General features: G+C 49.5%; 1 pseudogene; it reads left to right on the top strand.

Moving 5' to 3' along the window:
- Positions 1 to 231: 231 nt before the first annotated feature.
- Positions 232 to 6,543, top strand: LOC142302886 (E3 ubiquitin/ISG15 ligase TRIM25-like; annotated as a pseudogene).
- The last annotated feature ends 19,615 nt before the right edge of the window (positions 6,544 to 26,158 follow it).

The raw sequence follows: 26,158 nt of genomic DNA, 5'->3' as shown, positions 1-26,158 counted from the left end.
CAACATTGCTAAGTATTATTAGACACACTCAGTTTCGTTTCTTCCTTCTTCCGTCAGCCATAAAAAAAGCCCTACTACGGCTGTATCAATCGAAAAATAGAAAACTTTGGCTTTTAGAATGCAGAGATGAAAAATAAATGCTGCAGCTTTAAGGGGTTAAGAAAATGGGTGTAACTACAGTTTTCCTGTTCCGGAATCATCCACTTTCAGTTTCGCTTCTTCTGTCTTCCGTCAGCCATGGCGTCTGCTGATCTGAATGACGAGCTGCTTTGCTCCATCTGTTTATCTATTTTTAAGGATCCTGTAACGCTGAGATGTGGACACAACTTCTGCCGGGTCTGTATTGATCGTGTGCTGGATACACAGGATGAGTCTGGAGTTTATTCCTGTCCTGACTGCAGAGAAGAGTTTCAGGAGCGGCCGGCGCTGATGAGGAACATAACTCTTCATAATGTCACAGAACGTTTCATGATTACTCAGCAAGAACAAAAGATCACTGGGATCTACTGCACTTACTGTGTGGATTCTCCTGTACCTGCTGTTAGATCCTGTCTACACTGAGAGGCTTCTCTGTGTGAGAAACACCTGAGGGCTCACAGCAAATCACCAGAACACGTCTTATCTGATCCCAGCACTTCTCTGGAGAAAAGGAAATGTTCTGTCCATAAGAAGATCCTGGAATATTACTGCACTGAGGACGCCGCTTGTATCTGTGTCTCCTGCAGTTTGATTGGGAAACATAAAGGACATAAAATGGAGTCACTGGATGAGGCCTCAGAGAAGAAGAAGAAACTGAGCAATGTTCTCCAGAAACTGACCACAAAGAGAGAGAAGACTGAGGAAAGAGTTCGGAGTCTGAAGGAACGAAGGAGAAAAGCTCAAGAGAAAGCAGCTGGAGAAGCCGAGAGAGTCACTGCCCTGTGTACAGACATCAGGAGACTGGTGGACGACCTGGAGAAGAAGGTCCTGAGTGAGATTTTCAGGCAGGAAAAGGAAGAGTCACGGTCACTGTCTGCTCTGATCCATCAGCTGGAAATGAAGAAGGACGAGCTGTCCAGGAAGATGAGGCACATTGAGGAACTGTGTAACATGACTGATCCACTGACCGTCTTACAGGAACCAGACACCGGGGACTTGTGTGATCCTGAGGAGGAGGGAGGTGATGAGGACACAGGGGGACATGATAAACAGCTCCATGATGGAGATGACCTGGATGTGGCTGTGATCTCACACACATTACACACATTATGTGAGGTAATAACAGGTATAAGGAGGGGGATCTGTGTGGAGGATCCTGCAGACATATTACTGGATGTAAACTCAGCTGGTAATGATCTCCTTATATCAGACGACCTGAGAACTGCGACTTGGACACAAAATAACCAGAATCGTCCAGAAACAGCAGAGAGATTCCAGTATAATCAGGTGATGAGCAGGAGGGGATTTACCTCAGGACGACATTACTGGGATGTGGAGGGCAGTAGATCAGGGGAGTGGAGGGTGGGGATGTGTTACCCCAGTATAGACAGGAGGGGAGAAGAGTCACTGATTGGAAATAATAACAAGTCCTAGAGTTTGAGGAGATATAATAATCAGTATTCAGTGATACATGACAGTATAGAGATCCAGTTACCGAACAAGATCTCCAGTAGTAGAGTCAGGATCTGTCTGGATTATGGGGCCGGGCAGCTGTCCTTTTATGAGCTGTGTGACCCCATCAGACACTTACACACCTTCACTGCCGCCTTCTCCGAGCCCCTTCATGCTGCCTTATGTGTGTTTTGGATGTATAATGACGGTCACTATATAGATAGCTGGGTGAAGATTAGAACATAACTGGAAAGAAACATCAGAAAAATCCCAATTTTTAAACTAACTTTCATTCTAAACATTTTTCTGATTTTTCTATGACATAAAATACATTTCCCTCTGGAGCCTCCTGAAATCTTCCTGTGTTTCCTGACACCACTGACCTTAAGGCCATGTGCCCATGGGAGCTTTTTGCTGCGGAGTTTGCTGCGGAAAACCTGCGGATTTTTCTGGATTTTCCAGATAAATCCGCAGGTTCTACCATGTACAGGCACTCCCCATGTTACCCTATGGGACATGGGGAGTGTCTGTGTCCACGCTGCGGAAAGTGCGGCTGCGGAATCTCCTGCGGAGATCCCTCAGCCGCACCTAACTGCATGTCAATTATTCATGCGGATTTACTTGCGGAGATCCCGGCCCTCCGCTATGGAGATAGAGGCCGGGACGTCTGTAGGTAAATCGCGTGAAAGTCCGCATGTTTGGAAACATGCGGCCGTACCTGCGAATATATCCGCAGGTACGAGCGCCCGTGGGCACATGGACTAACAATAGATTTTCCACAGAGATCACTTCTCAGCAGTCTCATTATCAACACAGGAAGGAAATGAAGTGTAAGGTAACACCTCTGGTAAAAAGCTGGAGGAGGATAATGCAGGATCCTCCATTGACAATAACCGATGGACACAGCTCCCCCCTCCCCGCACAGGGATCTCTGCACAGGACACAGAGCATGCCCACAAGTCCTCTCCTGACGATGGTCTCCTCCATCCATGTGTCTGCTGTGGAGCAAATCTTTGACTTACATTAACAGAAAATAGCAGCAGCTCAGACAATATGGCCGCCCCCATCATCATGTACAGAAGATAAAATATAAAAAATTAAAATTAAATGTAAAAATCAATAAGAAAAAGAGAAAACAGATCATATGTAATAATAGCGTCTAATTATTATATAATGCAAATTTAGGATTATTCAGATTTAACCCTTTAAAGACACAGACAATTTAGATTTTTGCAGTTTAATTTTTTCCTCCCAATTTTCTAATTCTCATCACTTTCTTATCTTTCCGTCACCATAGACGTAGAGCTTGTGTGTTGTGAGACAATTTGCAGATTTTGTTGACATCATTCATTTTACCATATAAAGTTAGGAAAATCGGAAAAAAAAAATCATAATGCAGATTGTGCTGATTAATTTCAGATTTAAATATATATATATTTTTTTTCTATTTTTGAATTTTTTACATTTCTTTATAGACTTAGGAAAAGGAACTTAGGAAAAGGAGGGGGATTTGAATGTTTGTGTTTTTTTTCTTTTGCTAACATGTTAAGTTTCTTTTTTTAACGGCCTTGACCCTGCGATCGCTTGTTCTATATACAGCAATGCTCCATTAATGTTGTGTAGAATAAAAATCACAGTTTATGGCTGAACATCACAGAAAAATCAGCTTGACCGGTATGTGGAGTTTCCGTAGGTTCCCGGCCATCATGACAGCCCATCGACACCTCATGGTCATTCTGCAGGGATGCTAATGGGCTCCGGAACTAACGTCTGAGCCAGATCTCGGGGCTTAAATGCCGCTGTTAGTGACTGACAGAAACATTTATCAAGTTCACAGTTTCATTGTTGATTGTCTGCTAAATGTAATCTGTCAGCATCTTTTTGTTATGTAATCTGGGAGCAGCATGATGTAGGGGCAGAAAGTCTGATTCCAGGGATGTTACCTACTGGATTGCTTGTGCAGTTTTGATAGAATCCCTGTTTTTTTTGCTGTAGATGTAGCAGAGCTCAGAATGCTGAGCTGTGTATAACCCCGCACACACTACTGATTGGCAGCATTATGTGTAGACTATACATTGTCAGCAAGCCGCCAATCAGTTGTTGGGGGCAGGGTTACACAGATTAGCTGGACTAGCCGCCACATGAGACCTAGTCCTCTAGTGATAACCTCCTGCTGATAAAATATTGTAGTGAAACTACAGCAAGTTACGAAACCCTGGAATCAGGCTCTCTGCCCCTACATCATGCCTCTGTCAGATTAAATAGCAAAAACCTGCTGACAGATTCCCTTTAAAGACAGATGCTGTGGAAAAGAGACAAAATTTCGCCTGTGTACAACAGGCTCAGCTCTGGTTTTAATTAGCAGAAAATATAGATGATATATTTGTGGCGCCCCTGAGGCTTCCGTCGCCACAGAGATATTGCACCTCAGCCAGAGGTGTGATGTCCCATCCTGGGTAAGAATGGGGTCATATGCCGGTCCACAGACTAAACTTGCACCCACCAATTGGTAGGCATACACTGGGTCAGGGATAGTGGCAGCAACCCCCATAGATGTATTCATGGGGCCGTAAGTCCCATTCCTGGTCCCTCATAGTGTGGGTGGGGCCTAGCCAGTGGGTGTGTGAGAGGAGTCAAAAAGTAAGAGTAGAAAAGGGAACTAGGAAGTTCAAAGTCAGTTCAGTCAGAGAGTAGTAGTGAGGAGATGGTTACCTCAGGAGAGTGGAGTAGTGAAGTCTGAGAGTAAGGAACAGAATAGGTTCCTGGTGAAGATCCTGGGGTCTAGCTAGGCCCAGGTGACACCCAAAGAAAAGAAAGGATCCCAGGGCCACATAAGGGCATTTTTAGCTCGTGGCCTGTTCCACAGAAAGATCGGGTGGAGGGATCCGGCTGCATTCGGGGACGGTCCCCAGACAGAGGGAAGAAAGACATTTCCTCATAAAGTAACACCGAAGGCCCGGGGTGGTTGCAAGCATCCAGGGCCACAACCTGCCACAGTCCCCCTGGGAAGAGGGCAAGAAACCAGTGAGGCAAGCCCCTTGTTCAGGTCCTGTGGTGGAGGCCAAGACCAGTTCAACTAATAGAGTCAAGGCTAAGAAGACAGTCAGGAGAAAGGATACACAAAGAGGGGTGCACCGGCATTGGCCCTTGAATTACTGAATTAGCTGGGATCGGCGGAGGCACTGGACAGTGGATCCCAGCATACTGTAGGCAAACGGTTTGCCAGCACCTGGACTCAGAAACAGTGAGTAAAAGATCTTAACTGCAAGCCCTGTGTCGTCTGATTCATCCTGTACTGCATCCACAACACCATAGACTCTAACAAGCACCAACGGTTGCCCCGGGGTAGCCACTCCACCTGTGGGGAGCAGAACCATCCCAGTTGCCATTACATCAGCCCCAGAGGCCCCATTCAGCAGTGACTGCTCCATAGCCGCAATCCACAGGTGGCGTCACGAATATATATTATAAACTTTAACATCACCATCTCCTCTATCCATACCGCCACTTTAATTGACTCCACCAGGGTCACGGAGTCGGGCTCCGCCACCGCTGACTACCCCGGACTAGTCCGGCCCGACACCGAGTCACCTATGGCCCTGGGGTGGGCGAGTCATATTCTCCTTAGGGGAGATCTCCTGATGACCAGCCGATCACTGCTTCTGCTTCGATTTAGTAAATGATTGTTGTCTTGACTCTGACAATTGGATCCATTTGCTGTTATGATGACATGAGTTGCTGGTGACAGATCCTGTTATTTTCATCCTGTGCACTCAGCACATTGAGCACATGAAGGTGGCACTTTCTGAATATTGTAATAACTAGTAGCATAGCCAAATACTATGAGGCCGGAGTCACCGCCGCCGGCTCCTGCCTGTACCCTGATAGCTATATGACTGCAACAGCCGCTACTTTCAGCCATTACGAAGGGGAGATCACGGCATAAAGATTAATACAGCTGTCATTAAAGGAGTTTTCCACTTATAGAAAAGTGATCCCTAATCTTTTCCCAGCATGTAAAATCACAAACATAGACCGTATTCCCCCTCCCCCGGTCCAGCGTCAGGTCGCAGCGATGTGCGTTGCAGTCATGGTGTTACCGCTGCAGCCGAAACATAGAAACCAAAGCGGCGGTGGAGAACTGGTGCGAACAGCGGGAGGGCGAGTGCTGTCTAACTTTATGTTACAGGGTAGGAAACAGTTTTCTATAAGTGGAAAACCACTTTAAGGCCCAAGCCACCCGGCGAGAAAATCTGTGCAAGTGGAGTGCGATAAAACATCGTATTTCCCTCGGACCAATTCTAGCCTGGGTGTCAGCGCACATGAGCGATTATTTTCTCAGCCCTAATCGGACCGAGAAAACAATCGCAGCATGCTGCGATTGTAAGCAGAGACTCTTTTTCTCTCGCATCCATTCAAGTGAATGGGGCGAGAGAAAAATCGCAATGCACTCGTGGTACATAGGTGTACCACACGTGCAGAGCGAGAATCGCAATAGCCGGCTACGGAGGAGAGAGGGAGAGAAATCCCTCCCTCTCCTCCTCTGTGCCGGCCCGCCCCCAACAGCTGAGGTCCGCTCGCAGGGTCGGACCTCAGATGGAGGCACACTCGCATGACACTCGGCTCCCGCTGTGCTGCCAGCGCGAGCCGAGTCTCATGCAAGCATCGCAGTAGTGGCCCGTGTGGCCCCAGCTTAAGTCCAAAAAATACTGCAAAAATCTTTAAACATTTAGCTCCCCCTAGTGGTGGTCAGAATTACCGTACATCATCATACAGTTATAAGAATTCTTATACGAATATGAGGATCTGACAACAGCTTCTTGTTAATGGTTTCCAGATGGCAAAAATTATAATATTTTATCTGTAATAAATAAAAATTACTAATAATAAGACAAATGATTGTATAACTACAGATAAAACTGCTGATAATAAATGGTATATTATTGCGCATTACTGCTGGTGTTTTTATTGTGTGTGCGGCTCGGTGAACTGGGGGCAATTTTATAAAAATTTCTCATTACTACTGGAGTAGTCATCTGGGAGAGGCGGATTCAGGGAAGAAATATATTCACCTAATGTAACCGACAGTGGGATATAATTTCTCTGTAAGTACCGTATTTTTCGTTTTATAAGACACCCCAAATTTGAAGGAGGAAAGTAGGAAAAAAAACATTTTTACTGTTAAAATTGGGGTCCGTCTTATAATTCTAGTGCGTCTTATTTTAGCTCACCAGGGGAGAGTGGCAGTGGGGGCGCAGCTCAGACAGGTCACAGGAGACAGGGTTGGCAATGCTGGAGGGCTCGGAGGAAGGGGTGTCGCGGGTCAGGAGGGTCAGTGGAACGAGGGTCGGCAATACAGCAGGCTCGTGGGGTGTCATGGCAGCCGGCGCCAATGATCTGCTGGTGGGCTGCAGGCTCCGTGGAATCTTCGGTGGTTCACACGATGGAATTCAAGAAAATGGCTGCAGAGCGAGCGCTTGCACAGATTGGCCTCTGCGTCCATTTTCTTGAACTCCATCGTGTCAACCGACAATTCAAAACAGCCAGCAGCCCGCTGGCAGATCAATGGTGCACGCAGCAGCAACACCCCATGAGTCCGCAGTTTCACTGACTCTCTATCCATTGACCCTCCTGAGCTGCTCCACTGCAGTGACACCCCCTCTCCGAGCTCTCAGTATCTCCGACCCTGTGACACCAGTGCCGGTAAGGTTGAGTTCACACTTCGGTTGTTTTGCATCACTCCCAATCAGTAGTGTAACTGATGCAACGGATGCGTTGCTTTGCAGATAGTGGCACAACTGATGCTGCAAAAAAACGATCCGTTGTGTTTTTCTTTTTTACTGGGTTTTTTTTTACGGACGCCGGGTGATCGTTCCGGCCACTGGAACAGAATTTACAGTCATCATGTTTTTTTACTGTGCGCATACTCACAGTCAGGGCTGTATTTTGCCTTCGTGCTGCCCTAGGCACTTTAAGTGGTCGCGCCCCTTAGTGACAACGTAAAACTGAGTTTTCGCACACGACATCTGTTTAAGGCAGATCTACTTTGTAAAACACTTTAAAAAGTATAAATGAGAAATGAAGGGCACTAACCCCCCCCCCCAATGGGGATCACCACAGGCACATCAAAACATACCATGAGTATAAAATATTCCCACCGTCCCCACTTATATACTGTGACTGCCCCTAATAAACTAAAGCACCACTCTGCCCTCCCTGATAAACTACTGTATATCCACCACACCTTCCTCAATTATGAAATATGATCTGTACTGTCCTCACATCATGCTGCCCCCTCCTCACAGTGTCCCATGCATGCTGCCCCCTCCTCACTGTGTCCCATCCATGCTGCTCCCTCCTCACAGTGTCCCATGCATGCTTCCCCCTCCTCACAGGGTCACATGCATGCTGCCCCCTCCTCACAGTGTCCCATGCATGCTGCCCCCTCCTCACAGTGTCCCATGCATGCTGCCCCCTCCTCACAGTGTCCCATGCATGCTGCTCCCTCCTCACAGTGTCCCATGCATGCTGCTCCCTCCTCACAGTGTCCCATGCATGCTGCCCCCTCCTCACAGTGTCCCATGCATGCTGCCCCTCCTCACAGTGTCCCATGCATGCTGCCCCCTCCTCACAGTGTCACATGCATGCTGCCCCTCCTCACAATGTCCCGTGCATGCTGCCCCCTCCTCACAATGTCCCATGCATGCTGCCCCCTCCTCACAGTGTCCCATGCATCCTGCCCCCTCCTCACAATGTCCCATGCATGCTGCTCCCTCCTCACAATGTCCCATGCATGCTGCCCCCTCCTCACAGTGTCCCATGCATGCTGCCCCCTCCTCAGTGTCCCATGCATGCTGCCCCCCTCCTCACAGTGTCCCATGCATGCTGCCCCTCCTCACAGTGTCACGTGCATGCTGCCCCTCCTCACAATGTCCCGTGCATTCTGCCCCCTCCTCACAATGTCCCATGCATGCTGCCCCCTCCTCACAGTGTCCCATGCATGCTGCTCCCTCCTCACAGTGTCCCATGCATGCTGCTCCCTCCTCACAGTGTCCCATGCATGCTGCTCCCTCCTCAGTGTCCCATGCATGCTGCCCCTGTGACGGGGGTGTACAAGAGAGCAAAGGATGGACGAGGCCGAGGAACGATCCAACAGGTTTATTAACAGGAATACAGGAACAGCACACGATTAGTCCACATAAAACAGATTCGGGGGCCCTTCCCGACAATCCTCGGACCGGATAACAAAGCAATCGTCCTTACAGTAGTCCAAAGAGTTCCACACAATCCCACGGGTCACTGATCTCCAGTCTGTAACTGTCCATACACCGGCTCTAGGATGCAGCCTCTGCTATTCCCTCCAAGAGGATCAATCTTCTTTCTTCAAGTTTCACACAGACTGACTCAATCTCCCAGGTAAGCAGAGTTTACACTAGTTGGACTCTAGGCCCACCTCCCCCTACTCCCAGGAATGGAAGTGCCTCAAGAGGATACAACCTTGCATTTTAGGGGGTGATTACCTACAACAATAGAAATGTACACAGAAGTAGTTCAAATAAGACAATGAACCCAGCTTGAAATAGGAATCTGTACAGCAAGATACACCTCCCCCATAGCCCACCATCACACACACATCCTATCATCAATGGTTTGGTCCATCACAGGGCTCCAATATGTCTGCCAGCCACAGTAGATGAAGGAATCCCCTGCTGTAAAGAACAATGACTATTCCTTCACTGGCCAATGCAATTACAGATTAGATACACAACTCTGGAAAGAAGAGGACAGGCTATTTACATAATCACATTAGATGCCAAGACTACAATTGTATGAGAGAGACACATTGAGACCAGTAGCTCCCCCAAGAAAATACATGAATTACAACTAATACAACCAGGGAAATATACATATCATGACATAGTATCACAGCATATACAGTGAGAGGGTAAATTACATCTTCACAATCCCTCCCCCTCCCAACTTGTGTACGTACTAGGGACCTCTACAGGTCACTGGTTAAGTACACACAGGCAGAGCGTTACTTACATGTGGCTTCATGCAGCCACGAATTGGCATCGTAGCTCTCCCACATCATTGCCCAGGAGAACAGCTGCAGGCAGACCACCCATCACCCCAACCACACATCGCCTGACCCCAAAACCAAAGTTCAGATCCACAGTGGCTGTGGGAATAGTCCTCCATTGTCCACCAGCCAGTTCAATGACAATCCCAGGTCCTCTATGGATTGCCTCAGGCCGAACCACTCGGGGATCAGCCAGTGTGAGGAAAGCACCCGAGTCACAAAATCCAACAAGTCTCTGTCCATCCAGCACAACCTCCTGCAAGTGCTTACCTCGATGAGCAGAAGTCGTCATAACTGCGGGTCGCACCCCGTAAACTCCTGGTGGTGCAACATGGGGGGCTGAGTCACTAGGCCAGTCCTCACATAACGGTGCCACATCTTCCTCCATGGCACTGGGCTGTAAATAATTAACAATCCGATTGGGTGCAGGATCAGTCCTCATTTGAACAGCTGGGCAGGAGACTTGCCGATGCCCTGGCTGTCCACATTGATAGCATCTGAGCTGGGTCTCCCTCCATCCAAGGCGTCCTCTTGGGTAAGGGGTAGGGGAACTTGGAGGCCGGCTCCCACCTGAAGGTGCTGTAGGTGTTTGAGGATGATTCCTCCATGGGCTGGCTGGGCAGGAGGCCTGCAAATGCCCGGGATGCCTACAAACATAACACCTGCGCTCTGTTACTTCCTCTCCCCGGCGTATTCCAGGAAGTGCAGTAGAAGCAACTGGAGGCACATTAACACGGGTATCAACATGTGGTGGCTTAGAGGAACGGGGAACAATGGGGACAGAATAACTGGGGGCATCCGGTGTTGTGGAGCTGTTAGGCGTCTCTCCATCCTCCAACAGAACCCTCCACTGAGGCTTGATGGTGAGAGCCTCATCAGCGAGAGCAGCAGCTTCCTCCACTGTCGCTGGTTTTCTCTCACGCACCCATTCCCGGATCTCAGCGGGGCACTGGGCAAAGAATTGTTCTTTTAGGATGACCTGCAGGAAGGTCTCCCAAGATAAGGCCTCCTCTGCCTCCAGCCAGCGATTACATATTTGTTTGAGTCTATGAGCATATATCTTAAAAGACACTTCCCCATCACAGGCTAAAGCACGGAACTGAGTCCTGTAAGTGTCTGGGGTCACAGCATAATGTTCTAGAATAGTCTGTTTAATATCCGCATACTCACAGTTCCACCGAGGGTCCATAGCTCTATAGGCTTCAGCAGCTCCCCCCTCTAGGAGCCCAACCAGATGCCGGACACGCTCCCTGTCCGGGACTTCCATTAATCGACACTGATGCTCAAAGTCCTGGAAGAAGCCCTCAATGTCGCCTGCAGCCTCATTAAACAGCTTAAAGTCTTTGCGGGACACCCTGGGAAGTTCCCTCATGATGGGTGCTGGGGTTACAGTCTGTCTGGAACCTCTCGCGGCTTCCACAGCGAGCTCCTTATCCAGCAGTGCCATCTCCTCCATCCTGCGCTCCTTCTCTTTAGCTCCACGCATGGCCTCCCTCTTATCTTCTATGGTGGCCTCATCTCCAAGCAGTGCCATCTCCTCCTTGTACCACACAACCCATTGACTTTTTTGGGTATTCACCTCCGGCTGCCGTCTTTCTTCCGTTTGCTGTGAGGATCCTTCCTCCACGTCATTTTGCGAGCAGACTCCTTCTAGCGCCTCAATCAGCTGCTCCTTGGAGAGTCCTTTGAAACGAACTCCTACTTCACGGGCCTTTGATTGCAGGCTCCCCAAAGTCCAGGTCTTGTACTCTGCAGTGCTGGTTCCTGATGTTGAGCCATTGTCCTCCATTCCTTCTGCTCTGATCCCAGCGCTGCCAACCAGTTTGCCCTCCTCACAGTGTCCCATGCATGCTGCCCCCTCCTCACAGTGTCCCATGCATGCTGCTCCCTCCTCACAATGTCCCATGCATGCTGCCCCCTCCTCACAATGTCCCATGCATGCTGCCCCCTCCTCACAGTGTCCCATGCATGCTGCCCCCTCCTCACAATGTCCCATGCATGCTGCCCCCTCCTCAGTGTCCCATGCATGCTGCCCCCTCCTCACAGTGTCCCATGCATGCTGCCCCCTCCTCACAGTGTCCCATGCATGCTGCCCCCTCCTCACAGTGTCCCATGCATGCTGCCCCTCCTCAAAGTGTCCCATGCATGCTGCCCCCTCCTCACAGTGTCCCATGCATGCTGCCCCCTCCTCACAGTGTCACATGCATGCTGCCCCTCCTCACAATGTCCCGTGCATACGGCCCCCTCCTCACAATGTCCCATGCATGCTGCCCCCTCCTCACAGTGTCCCATGCATGCTGCACCCTCCTCACAATGTCCCATGCATGCTGCTCCCTCCTCACAGTGTCCCATGCATGCTGCTCCCTCCTCACAGTGTCCCATGCATGCTGCCCCCTCCTCACAGTGTCCCATGCATGCTGCTCCCTCCTCACAGTGTCCCATGCATGCTGCTCCCTCCTCACAGTGTCCCATGCATGCTGCCCCCTCCTCACAATGTCCCATGCATGCTGCCCCTACTCACAATGTCCCATGCATGCTGCCCCCTCCTCGAGCTCCTAATGCTGCCTTACTCTTTTCCATAATGACACCTCCATGCTGCCCCATTCATCATACTAAGACCACCACACTAGCGCTTATGCTGAGACCCCCCCCCACACACACACACTACCCCACTCTTGATATTGACTCCCCTACATTGCTCCACTCCATACTGAGCCCACACATGCTGCCCCTTCTCCATAATGAGCTCCCAATGCTGCCCCCCTCTTATTCTGAGTCCTTACACTCCCCCCATCGATTTTGTCATTGCACTATCCCTCAACCCTTGTCCTCTGTCTCTAGCATTGGCCCCTCATTCCCCCAGCATCAGTCTATCTCCCCCCAGCCTCCCCCAGCATCAGCCTCTCTCCCCCCAGCCTCCCCCAGCATCAGCCTCTCTCTCCCCCAGCCTCCCCCCAGCATCAGCCTCTCTCTCCCCCAGCATCAGCCTCTCTCCCCCAGCATCAGCCTCTCTCTCCATCCAGCCTCCCCCAGCATCAGCCTCTCTCTCCCCCAGCCTCCCCCAGCATCAGCCTCTCTCTCCCCCAGCCTCAGCCTCTCTCTCCCCCAGCCTCCCCCAGCATCAGCCTCTCTCTCCCCCCCAGCCTCAGCCTCTCTCTCCCCCAGCCTCCCCCAGCATCAGCCTCTCTCTCCCCCCCAGCCTCAGCCTCTCTCTCCCCCCCGAGCCTCCCCCCCAGCCTCAGCCTCTCTCTCCCCCCAGCCTCCCCCCCAGCCTCAGCCTCTCTCTCCCCCCAGCCTCCCCCCCCAGCCTCAGCCTCTCTCCCCCCAGTTTCCCCCCCAGCCTCAGCCTCCCTCTCCCCCCAGCCTCCCCCCCAGCCTCCCTCTCCCCCCAGCCTCAGCCTCTCTCTCCCCCCAGCCTGCCCCCCAGCCTCAGCCTCTCTCTCCCCCCAGCCTCCCCCTCAGCCTCTCTCTCCCCCCAGCCTCCCCCCCAGCCTCAGCCTCTCTCTCCCCCCAGCCTCAGCCTCTCTCTCTTCCCAGCCTCCCCCCCAGCCTCAGCCTCTCTCTTCCCAGCCTCCCCCCCAGCCTCAGCCTCTCTCTCTTCCCAGCCTCAGCCTCTCTCTTCCCAGCCTCCCCCCCAGCCTCTCTCTTTTCCCAGCCTCCCCCCAGCCTCTCTCTTTTCCCAGACTCTCTCTTTTCCCAGCCTCCCCCCAGCCTCTCTCTTTTCCCAGCCTCCCCCCAGCCAAAAAGAGGCATCGCAACGATCATCAACTAACCTGTAAGGTGCCCATACATTCTAGGCTCTGCCTTAGCGCATACCTGCTCCGGTGCCTGCTGCCCTGCTCTGCTGATTATCCTCTTCTGGCTGGCTCCAGCTCCAGTCGCGTCCACCTCCGCGGCGTGTGTCGTCTGCAGCATTGGACGCTGCAGCACGGGGCAGTGAGCTGATTGGCACGATCGCGCGCCTCTGACCCGGAAGTGCAGGCGCTGGAACTTCCGGGGTTAATCAGTTCACTATGCCTGGCGCCCTCCGTGTATTTAAAGAGACAGAAGTGCGCCTTTCCTCCCTCTCAACCCCCCCCCCGAACACAGCGAAGTGTAACGGAGGGAAGGGCGGGGGGCGGGGATGTAAAAAAAATAAAAAAAAAAAATAATTTATATATTTTTTTTTTCTGCCAGAAGTGCCGCCCCCCGCAACGTGCCGCCCTAGGCACGGGACCACGGGTGCCTAGTGGCAAATACGGCCCTGCTCACAGTAAAACAAAAACAATCAGCCGCACACAAACGTTGCTCTCGCCGGATGGTCAGTCAGTAGACGACTGATCCGTCACTCGGCGGATGCAATGCAGTGCCATCACTCACAATCCGTCACTAATAGAATTCTATGGGGGAAAAAAAGGATTCCTGCAAAATATTTTGCAGGATACCGTAATTCCTCAAGGCGGCGGATTGTGACTGATGCAAAGCAACAGAAGCGTGAACTTCGCCTATACCATACCCGGATTATAAGACACACCTCCATTCTTTCCCCGGTTTTGGGGAGAAAAAAGTGCGTCTTATAATTCGGAAAGTACGGTACAATGTGCAAACAAACATCTAAGAAAACTATGGGCCGGATTCATCATTTGTGATTTAATGAAGCCAATTTTCTTATTTTGTCTTTTTTTGACGAATTTATTTTGTCCCAAAGTCTTCAAAATTTTGCACACAGTTCATGAATTTAGCAGAAAATAAGAATTATTCTTACCGATAATTCGCTTTCTAGGACCTTCCACGACAGCATAGGAGGTTGTCTCTCCACGCCCTAATTGGGACAGGAAGTTCAAGAGGTTTAAAAGGACCCTCCCACCTCCCACAGCCAGTGTCTTACAAAGAATCCATAGCATATGAGAAGTACTACACATTCAGGAATACATGAATACATAGGGGAGGGAATTACCTGCTGTCGTGGAAGGTCCTAGAAAGCGAATTATCGGTAAGAATAATTCTTATTTCTCTAGTCCCTTCCACGACAGCATAGGAGGAATACCAAAGAATTGATACCTAGGGGGGGACCACAGCCTGCAGGACTTTCCTGCCAAAGGCCAAATCCCTGTTGGAATCCAGATCCAGACGATAATGCTTCGTGAAGGTATGGAGCGAAGACCACGTAGCCGCCTTGCAAATCTGCTCAGGGGAGGCCCCTGCCCGTTCGGCCCAGGAGGCAGAGGTAGCCCTGGTGGAGTGCGCCGTGAATCCAGTAGGCGGAGAGAGATGCTGAGCGAGGTATGCATCTCTAATTGCTCGCACAATCCAGTTGGCGACTGTACTCTTAGCCACCTTCTTGCCCTTATTGCGGCCAAAGGGCTGGATGAACAGGTTAGAATCAAGGCGCCAAGAAGCAGTAACCTCTAGGTAGTGCAACACTATCCGACGGACATCCAAAGAATGAAACACTTCCTCACCCGGAGTCCGAGGATTCTGACAGAATGAAGGCAGGACGATGGACTGCGAACGGTGAAAATCCGAAACCACCTTGGGAAGGAAGGAAGGGTCCAGCTGAAAAACAATGCTGTCATCTCTGATGGTCAGATAAGGTTCCCTAACAGACAAAGCCTGAAGTTCGCCGACTCTGCGAGCAGATGTAATAGCCACAAGAAAAGCAGTCTTGTGAGAAAGGGAACGAATGTTACAAGAGCACAGAGGTTCAAACGGAGATTGAGATAGTCCTGTAAGGACCACATTGAGATCCCAGCGAGGCGTCAGGACCCTCTGACGTGGACAGAGTCTACTAGTGGACACAAAGAACCGACGGATCCAACGATGATCTGCCAGAGCCATGTCAAAGACTGCACTGAGTGCTGACACCTGAACTTTCAGGGAGCTGGGCCTAAGACCTAAGTCTAAACCACTTTGGAGAAAGTCCAGAATCTGCGCAATATTAGGCCGAAAAGGGTCAGGAGGCCGAGAACCACACCAGGAGGAAAATCTCTTCCAGATTTTGTTGTATATACTATTAGTCACAGGTTTACGGTTCTTCTGCAGCGTAGCCACAACTTTGTCAGAAAGCCCTTGAGCCTTCAGTGCCCGGGCCTCAGAAGCCAGGCAGCCAAGTTGAGTTTCTGAGGAGCCGGATGGAAAATCGGACCCTGTGACAGTAAGCTGGGGTCCGAACCTAAGAGGACTGGGCCGTCGATTCCTAGCGTCATGACCAGGCTGTACCAACTCCTCCGGGGCCACAGAGGGGCTACCAGTATAGTTGGGACCCCCTCGTCTCTGATCTTCCTCAGGGCCCGTGCGAGAAGAGGAAGAGGGGGGAACGCGTAAGCGAGGCGAAAGGACCAACTGTGGCAGAAAGCGTCTACCCCTAAAGCCTCGTCCCTTGGGTTCAGGGAGAAATATGTTGTGACCTTGCGATTCTCTGCAGAGGCAAAGAGGTCCACCTCTGGTGCACCCCACCTTGCCACTAGAGAGCAGAACACTGCCTGATCCAGGCTCCATTCCCCTGGATGAACATCCCGACGACTCAGGAAATCCGCCTGAAGATTGAGGGAGCCCTTCAGATGGACCGCAGAAAGGGAGAGCAGAGATTGTTCTGCCCATTGAAAGATTCGGGAGGATACCGACTTCAGGGCGCCTGAGCGTGTACTGCCCTGATGGCGGAGATGTGCCACTGTTGTGACATTGTCTGAATATACCAGGACGTGAGAGTCCCGGACGAGGTCCTGAGCCGCAAGGAGGGCTTCCCTGACTGCCCTGAGCTCCCGGTAGTTGGAGGATTGGGAGCTGACGTAAGGACTCCAGACCCCTTGAAATGGGGAATTTGCCACCATTGCCCCCCATCCACGTAGGCTGGCATCTGTGGTCAGTGTAACCAGGGGTTTCTGAGTCCAGGCAACCCCCACCTGCAGGTTGGCGGGACTCAGCCACCAGAGAAGGGATGAGGAGACGGACTCCGAGAGGCGAAACCTTCTGTTTAGGGATGACGGGAGTCTGTCCCAGTGTGCCAGGATATGATCCTGGAGACACCGAGAATGGGCCTGAGCCCACCTGACCGAGGGGATGCAGGATGTCATGGAACCCAGGGCTGACATAGCCGCTCGAAGCGTTGGGCGAGCCTGCCTGCGGAGCTTCTAGATTTTGGATAACAGAGCTATCCTGTGGCCCTCTGGGAGAAAAGATGCCTGTCTGTCGGAGTCCAGCAGCACTCCGAGAAACTGCCGTGTGGAGGAGGGGGTTAACTGTGATTTTTTGAGATTGGGAATCCATCCCAGAGACCGAAGGATTCCCAAAGACCTCTCCACATGGCTCCGGAGGGTTGGAGCAGACGGAGCCATGAGAAGAAAGTCGTCCAGATACGGAACTAGACAGATACCCTGCAATCTTATGAAGGCGACCACCTCTGCCATGATCTTGGAAAAGATCCTTGGAGCTGAGGAGATCCCGAAGGGAAGTACATTGAATTGGAAATGAAGTACTTCTTCCCCGTGAAGCACCGCAAACCTGAGGTATTGTCTGTGTCCCGGATGGACGGGTACATGGAAGTAGGCATCTTTCAGATCGATAGAGGCCATCTGGTGGTGTAGACCTATCAGGGGAATAGCTGATCTCACCGACTCCATCTTGAACCGCCGGTACCTGACCTGACGGTTTAGACTTTTTAAATTGATAATTATACGGACGTCGCCGGATGGCTTCTTGACCAGGAAGAGACGGGAGTAGTGTCCTATCCCTTCTTCCCGACTCGGGACTGGGGAAACGACCCCCGAGTGCACTAACTCTAAAATCTTTGTGTACAACAGAGTCTGTGAACCCGGCGATGCCAGCGCAGTGACTCGGAGACCCGGAAGAGGGGGGGAAAGGAATTCTATGAGAAGACCGTCCGAGATGATCTTCAGAACCCATTGGCAAGAGGTTATGGACTGCCACTGGGTAAGAAACGCTGAGAGTCTTCCCCCCACCCGGGCCGAGTCACTGCTTGTCCTGCTGAGGACGTTGCTGATGTGGAGGGATGAGGATGTTTCTCCCTCTACCTTTGGGATAGCTCCACCTGCCTGCCTTCCCTTTCCCTCTGGGCTGGGAGGCCTGAGGCATCGAGGGACGAAAGGACCGCTTCCTGGTAGGTCTAGGATCGGGCAAGGCCTTACGATCAGTCGCCTTGTCCAGGATATCATCCAGGGCAGGTCCAAACACCAAATCCCCTTTAAAAGGAAGGGAACAAAGCCTCATTTTAGAGGTGGAGTCTCCACTCCAGGCCTTAAGCCAGAGGGCACGTCGGGCAGAGTTAGAAAGCACCGAGGTCCTGGCTGCCAGGCGGACAGATTCCACCGAGGTATCTGCCAGAAAACAGGTAGCCTTCCTAAGCAAGGGAAGGGATTCCAGTAATTCCTCCCTAGGGGTCCCTTGGGAAATATGAGCCTCCAACTGGTCCAACCACCTAATTAGGGACCTGGATACGCAGGTGGAGGCAATGTTGGCTTGAATAGAGGAAGACGATGCCTCCCAGGACCGCTTCATCAGGCCCTCTACCTTCCTATCCATTTGATCCTTCAGTTGGGAAGTATCCTCAAAGGGAAGAGCCGTTTGCTTAGCTACCCTAGCCACCTGAACGTCTACTCTTGGGATCTCCCAATGTAGTCCCGAAGGTTCCAGAGGAAACCGGCGTCTAAGGTCACTCCGTACCCGCCTCTCAGGACATTCCCATTCCTGAGAAACAATATCCAATATATTGGCATGAACTGGGAATCCCAACTGTTTGACTGACTTCAGGCCAGCAAACATTTCGTCCTGGATTGAAGGAAGAGACTGCACTTCCTCTAAACCCATAGTGCTCCGAACTGCCTCAATAAGATCCCCCAACTCTTCTGAGTGAAAAAGAAAGGACTGGTCAGACCCCCCAGATGGAAATCCTTCATCAGGACCCTCAGAGGTGGAATCAGCGTCCTCCTGATCAGAAGGGGTCGACTGGAGTCTCCTCTTTTTTGGAGGAGAGGGTCCAGTAGCAGGGCCAGGAGCAGGGCCAGGAGCAGGGCCAGGAACAGGGCCAGGCACAGGGCCAGGCACAGGGCCAGGAACAGGGCCAGGCACAGGGAGAGAAGCCAGTGAGGCCCTAATCTCCTGTTTCATCATGGACCGCAACTCATCTATCAGAGATGGTTGTTCGGCCCTAATAACCTGGTCCGTACATTGCTGGCAAAGCTTTTTATCCCATACTGCAGGGAGCTTCTTTATACAGATGGGACATTTTTTAATTTTGTCCACTCTGTCAGGTCTATCAGGCTTATCGGACTTGTCAGTTTTTTCTGACTTCTCAGGCTTCTCTGATTTCTCATTTCTGTCAGTTTTCTTGGTGGCCTTGTCCTCCTAGAAAACACAGAGCAGAGAGCCATAATCACTGATGAGACCTATGTCCGAGGGACCAGTCCCCTCCATACTCACAGTAGCAGGGGGCACACTGGGTTCTGCAGAGGCAGCTGCAGCGGAAGACATGACAGGGAGCACGGTCTTACCATGATCTGATGTCTTCGTGGCAGCCCTTATGGACAAGGGCCTGCCTCCCCAGTGACGGTGCACGTTTCCCCGCCTCCCGCATCCGGTCCTGGGCAGGTCGAGTCGCAGTCGGCGTGCCTCCACGCTGCCTCCGCAAACCGGAAGCGCTCGACCGGAAGTCCGCAAGACCAGAAGTCCCGCCTCCGGGAGCACTTCCGGATCGCTCCGGCAGCGTGCATGCGGGAGGCGGCCGGCGGCTCAGGGAGGACGCCGGCCGGGGAGCTCAACAGCCTGCATCACCCCTCAGGAGGATCCGGAAGGCTGGAGCAGCGGTCCCCCACAGCGTGAGGGAACAGCAAGGGAGGAGCGGTGAAGGCCCGACCGATGCCGTCCGGCTGAAGGTAATAGGGGGGAAAAAAAAAAAAAAATATACTGCAGTTCGCCGGCCACCACAGCATAGGAGAAAAAACAAAACCTCTCCATGCCCCATGGGGACAGGAAAGACACTGGCTGTGGGAGGTGGGAGGGTCCTTTTAAACCTCTTGAACTTCCTGTCCCAATTAGGGCGTGGAGAGACAACCTCCTATGCTGTCGTGGAAGGGACTAGAGAAATTAAAAATGCTCCATTTATTGCTTTAACTAGTATTTGTGACTAAAAAAAAGTCACGAAAATGTGTCAAGGGGAAATCTTGTCTAGGAACCAGGGACTAATACAGGCGTCACACGGTACGATATAACGGGCGATATGTCGTCGGGGTCACGTCGATAGTGACGCACATTTGGCATCATCAGAGATATCGTACCGTGTGACGCCGAACGACTGTGAACAAGTAAAAATACCTTATCGTTGCTCGTTGACACGTCGTTCATTTTCAAAATGTCGGTCCTCCTTCTGTGCTCCGGTTGTTCATCGTTCCCGTGGCAGCACACGTCGCTCCGTGTAACAGCTCGGGAATGACAAACACAGCTTACCTGCGTCCCGCAAGCAATGCGGAAAGAAGGAGGTGGGTGGGATGTTACGTCCCGCTCATCTTCGCCCCTCCGCTTCTATTGGTCGGCTTCCGTGTGACGTCGCTGTGAAGCCGAACGTCTTCAGGAAGAGGGCGTTCGCCGCCCACAGCGACGTCGCCCGGGAGGTAAGTGCGTGTGACAGGGGGTTAACGACTTTGTGCGCCATGGGCAACTAACTGCCCGTGCCGCACAAACGACGGGGCGGGTGCGATCGCTTATGCAATTGCATGATTTATCGTCCCGTGTGACCCCGGAATAATGTGATATGTACCATAAAAAAGCAACATCCGGCTGGAGCTCTTTTCATGGGCCTCTGTATCCCTCTTTAGTAACCTTTAGGGTAGGATTCCACTTGCGAGAAACTCACGCATATCTTGCATTGCATCACCTGGCACGGCCTACCTCTCTCTCGACAGGAGCGGGTCGGCTTCTGTATTTCTATGCAGCTGACCCGCTCCTGTCAGGAAAGAGGCAGGCCGTGCCGGGTGATGCGATGCGAGATAAGCGTGAGTTTCTCACAAGTGGAATCCTACTCTCATAATGAGTGTTGCTCACCCTCACTTGCTAGCTAGCTAAGTCCCAAGCCTTTCTCCTAGGCTCCACAGCTTTTTCCTCCTCTGCCTGTCTCCATGTGTCTATTGCCAGGAAATGGGAAATCTATGCTCCCTATGTGCCGCCCCCGTGCCAGCAGCCGTCGCTGCTCGGATCCGGACCTCCTAAGGGGGGTGACTCGAGGGTCTCCGGACCCGGGGGTCTCGCGGACACGCCGAATAAATGGGGGGATGTAGATGTACGGGCTAGGCCGTATTAATTCGTGACGCCACCCACGGTGTGTGGTGAGTTGGGACACCACCGCTGCTGTTATGGGGCACCCGGGGGAGATGTAGTGGCAGCTAGATGTTAACCCCTCCGTGGGTAGGGATGGTTGCCCGGGGCCCAGTGTCTGGTGCAGGGTATAGCGACGCCAGGGGGAGTACTTGATTAATCACAGTCAAGAAATCACACTAGTCTATGGTAAACTAAGGTGCTGGTGGCCGGCGCCGCGGCCGGTTGCATTCGGGTCCCCCACCCAGGCTGGTGGTCTGTATCCTTTTCCTCTGCACTGACTTTGCATAAGATGGACTTCCTAGTCTGGAACTCAAGAGTCCGCTCCCGACTGGATGTGACCTAAGGAGCCGAGCCCGCAGACGCTGGCCTGTGGGATCTATGGGCCCTGGCGATGACCTCTTATTCCTTTCGGTGGGCTGTTGTCTTCTATGAGGGACTTTGGGTGGGACAGGACCTATAATCCTGGCCTCAATCAATTAATTAACCAGGCCACTTGTTTCCGGTCCTGGCTTCAGGGTCCGAGTACCCCCCTTTGTGCTCCGGTTTCCGGGTCCGTTCCCCGTGTCGGTACTGGTGGGCTACCACCCTGTCCCGGTCCACCTCGGTTCTGCCGAGCCGTCTTCCCGTCTGCTGCTGACGGAGACCACCGTCTACCACCTAGCCAGAGGCACCAGGGCTCCTACCCTGGCACTGTTCAACTTGAACTTTCTCTGCTGGAGCTACACTTAGCTCCAGCCCACACTCCTCTCTCCTTGAACTCCAAAACTACACTAACTACTGTTTTCCCGCCCCAAACTGTTTAGACCCCTGTAGGGCGTGTCCAACGGCCTGGTCACGCCCACTGGTGTGTCTATCTTTCCCTATGGCCCCCTTCACACGCACATGAAAAAAATGTACCGTTTTTTCACGCACGTATTAAAGGGGTGGTTTGCTCCCAGTGTGCCGTGCTTGTGGCACATGCGTGTTCTCTGTGTGTTATACGTAATAACACACGGAGAGTGGAAAGCGGTGGAGCGGTCTGTGGTGCTGAATGACAGTGTCCGGCACAGGCCACGCCCTGCTGACGCTGCTTCCGGCCCCCAGTGAAGAAGATGTGTTGTTCAAATTCACTGGGGATTGGATGGAGGTGACAGCCGTGGCAGAGACTGCAAAGCTGGTGGAGGTATGTGCTTTTTTATTTTTAAAATGACACGTGTGTTTCTCCGGCACGTGTCACATGGGCCCGTATCCACACTACATCCGTGTGGTACATGTGCGGGCCGCGTGACACCCATGCTGCCGGAGAAAATCGGACATGGCTCCGTATGGAGCACACGGGCACACGTCTGCTCCACACGGAGGCACGGGCCAATGGCTGAACACGTGCGTGCACATAAACCCATTGATTTTAATGGGTTTACGTGTGCCCGTGTCTCCGGTACATGCGGGCACTGACCTAGCACGTACCGGAGACACCTGCGTGTGAAGGGGGCCTAAGGGGGGGGGTGACTAGGGTTTCAGGTCGGCTGTGTGTTTCCTTAATGAGGGAAGGTGTTGTGCGGGGGCCTATCTGTGACTACCTAGTTTTGCCAGGGCATCACACCTATACTATCAGGCAGCATGGGTACCCCATTCAGAAATGCTCGATCTAGCAAAATATAAAATCAATTGATCTGATTGTCACACAGCGTGGCGAGAAAATAATTCCTAACTGAGCTGCGCCTATGCTCTGGAACACACTACCAAGAGCAATCCGATTAATTCCCAACATCCACAGCTTTAAGCGGGCCCTAAAAACGCATTTCTTTAGACTAGCCTATCCCCTCACTGCCCTGATCTAATCTAGTCCCTTTCTGCCCTTCATAAAATTTACTTCCAATTCTTGTCCCCTGTATCTACTGGTTCCTTTCTCTTCATGTACTTTTTTACACTCTGTATGTATAAATTCTTGCTAGCGACCGGTCCACGCAGCTGGCATTGAATCCCCTACTAAAATCGATGGCTGGACCATATATGACAAGCTTATCTCCTTTTTGTGCCTCCCGTATCTCCTCATAGACTGTAGCTTACGAGCAGGGCCCTCACTCCTCCTGGTATCTTAATTTTGTTATTTTGTATTGTCTCATATTGTCTGTACATGTCCCCTCTGAACTGTAAAGCGCTGCGGAATATGTTGGCGCTATAGAAATAAAACTTATTATTACTCAAATTGTTTTTTTGGTTGCAGCAACATCCATTAAGATGCAAAAACAGGCGATCAAAACATCTCATCTGTGCAAAAATTGTATAAGTAAAAATGTCAGCTCAAGACGGAGACATACTAAAAAGAATGATGAAAAGAAATAAATAAAAAGAATGAGGGTAATAACGTATTAGGTGTATATTATGTAGATGTATAAAAGGTTTCTTGGGCAAGTTACACATAGAATGAACATAAAATATCTGTAAATAATAGGAGAATGAATGCATATGGCATATAACCAGGTGTATATTATGTTACCTGAGCATTATAGGTGTGGAATGATCATGAAATATCTGTAAATAATAGGAGAATGAATGCATATGGCATATAACCAGGTGTATATTATGTTACCTGAGCATTATAGGTGTGGAATGATCATGAAATATCTGTAGATAATAGGAGAATGAATGCATATGGCATATAACCAGGTGTATATTATGTTACCTGAGCATTATAGGTGTGGAATGATCATGAAATATATGTAGATAATAGGAGAATGAACGTATATGGCATATAACCAGGTGTATATTATGTTACCTGAGCATTATAGGTGTGGAATGATCATGAAATATCTGTAGATAATAGGAGAATGAATGCATATGGCATATAACCAGGTGTATATTATGTTACCTGAGCATTATAGGTGTGGAATGATCATGAAATATATGTAGATAATAGGAGAATGAACGTATATGGCATATAACCAGGTGTATATTATGTTACCTGAGCATTATAGGTGTGGAATGATCATGAAATATCTGTAGATAATAGGAGAATGAATGCATATGGCATATAACCAGGTGTATATTATGTTACCTGAGCATTATAGGTGTGGAATGATCATGAAATATATGTAGATAATAGGAGAATGAACGTATATGGCATATAACCAGGTGTATATTATGTTACCTGAGCATTATAGGTGTGGAATGATCATGAAATATCTGTAGATAATAGGAGAATGAATGCATATGGCATATAACCAGGTGTATATTATGTTACCTGAGCATTATAGGTGTGGAATGAACCTAAAATATCTGTAAATTATAGGAAAATGAATGCATATGGCATATAACCAGGTGTATATTATGTTACCTGAGCATTATAGGTGTGGAATGATCTCAAAATATCAGTAGATAATAGGAAAATGAACGCATATGGCATATAACCATGTGTATATTATGTTACCTGAGCATTATAGGAGTGGAATGATCTCAAAATATATGTAGATAATAGGAAAATGAACGCATATGGCATATAAGCAGGTGTATATTATGTTACCTGAGCATTATAGGTGTGGAATGATCATGAAATATCAGTAGATAATAGGAGAATGAACAAATATAGCATATAACCAGGTGTATATTATGTTACCTGAGCATTATAGGTGTGGAATGAACCTAAAATATCTGTAAATTATAGGAAAATGAATGCATATGGCATATAACCAGGTGTATATTATGTTACCTGAGCATTATAGGTGTGGAATGATCTCGAAATATATGTAGATAATAGGAAAATGAATGCATATGGCATATAACCAGGTGTATATTATGTTACCTAAGCATTATAGGTGTGGAATGATCATGAAATATCTGTAGATAATAGGAAAATGAACGCATATGGCATATAACCAGGTGTATATTATGTTACCTGAGCATTATAGGTGTGGAATGATCATGAAATATATGTAGATAATAGGAGAATGAACGTATATGGCATATAACCAGGTGTATATTATGTTACCTGAGCATTATAGGTGTGGAATGATCATGAAATATCTGTAGATAATAGGAGAATGAATGCATATGGCATATAACCAGGTGTATATTATGTTACCTGAGCATTATAGGTGTGGAATGATCTCAAAATATCAGTAGATAATAGGAAAATGAACGCATATGGCATATAACCAGGTGTATATTATGTTACCTGAGCATTATAGGTGTGGAATGATCTCAAAATATCAGTAGATAATAGGAGAATGAACGTATATGGCATATAACCAGGTGTATATTATGTTACCTGAGCATTATAGGTGTGGAATGATCATGAAATATCAGTAGATAATAGGAGAATGAACAAATATAGCATATAACCAGGTGTATATTATGTTACCTGAGCATTATAGGTGTGGAATGAACCTAAAATATCTGTAAATTATAGGAAAATGAATGCATATGGCATATAACCAGGTGTATATTATGTTACCTGAGCATTATAGGTGTGGAATGAACATGAAATATCTGTAGATAATAGGAAAATGAATGCATATGGCATATAACCAGGTGTATATTATGTTACCTGAGCATTACAGGTGTGGAATGATCATGAAATATCAGTAGATAATAGGAGAATGAATGCATATGGCATATAACCAGGTGTATATTATGTTACCTGAGCATTATAGGTGTGGAATGATCATGAAATATCAGTAGATAATAGGAGAATGAATGCATATGGCATATAACCAGGTGTATATTATGTTACCTGAGCATTATAGGTGTGGAATGATCATAAAATATCAGTAGATAATAGGAGAATGAATGCATATGGCATATAACCAGGTGTATATTATGTTACCTGAGCATTATAGGTGTGGAATGATCATGAAATATATGTAGATAATAGGAGAATGAATGCATATGGCATATAACCAGGTGTATATTATGTTACCTGAGCATTATAGGTGTGGAATGATCATGAAATATCAGTAGATAATAGGAGAATGAACGCATATGGCATATAACCAGGTGTATATTATGTTACCTGAGCATTATAGTTGTGGAATGATCAGGAAATATCTGTAGATAATAGGACAATGAACGTATATGGCATATAACCAGGTGTATATTATGTTACCTGAGCATTATAGGTGTGGAATGATCATGAAATATCAGTAGATAATAGGAGAATGAACGTATATGGCATATAACCAGGTGTATATTATGTTACCTGAG

This window comes from Anomaloglossus baeobatrachus, chromosome 4 (assembly GCF_048569485.1).
Source record: "Anomaloglossus baeobatrachus isolate aAnoBae1 chromosome 4, aAnoBae1.hap1, whole genome shotgun sequence".
NCBI classification, from domain to species: Eukaryota; Metazoa; Chordata; class Amphibia; order Anura; family Aromobatidae; genus Anomaloglossus; species Anomaloglossus baeobatrachus.
This window is presented reverse-complemented; position numbering and strand designations above follow the sequence as displayed.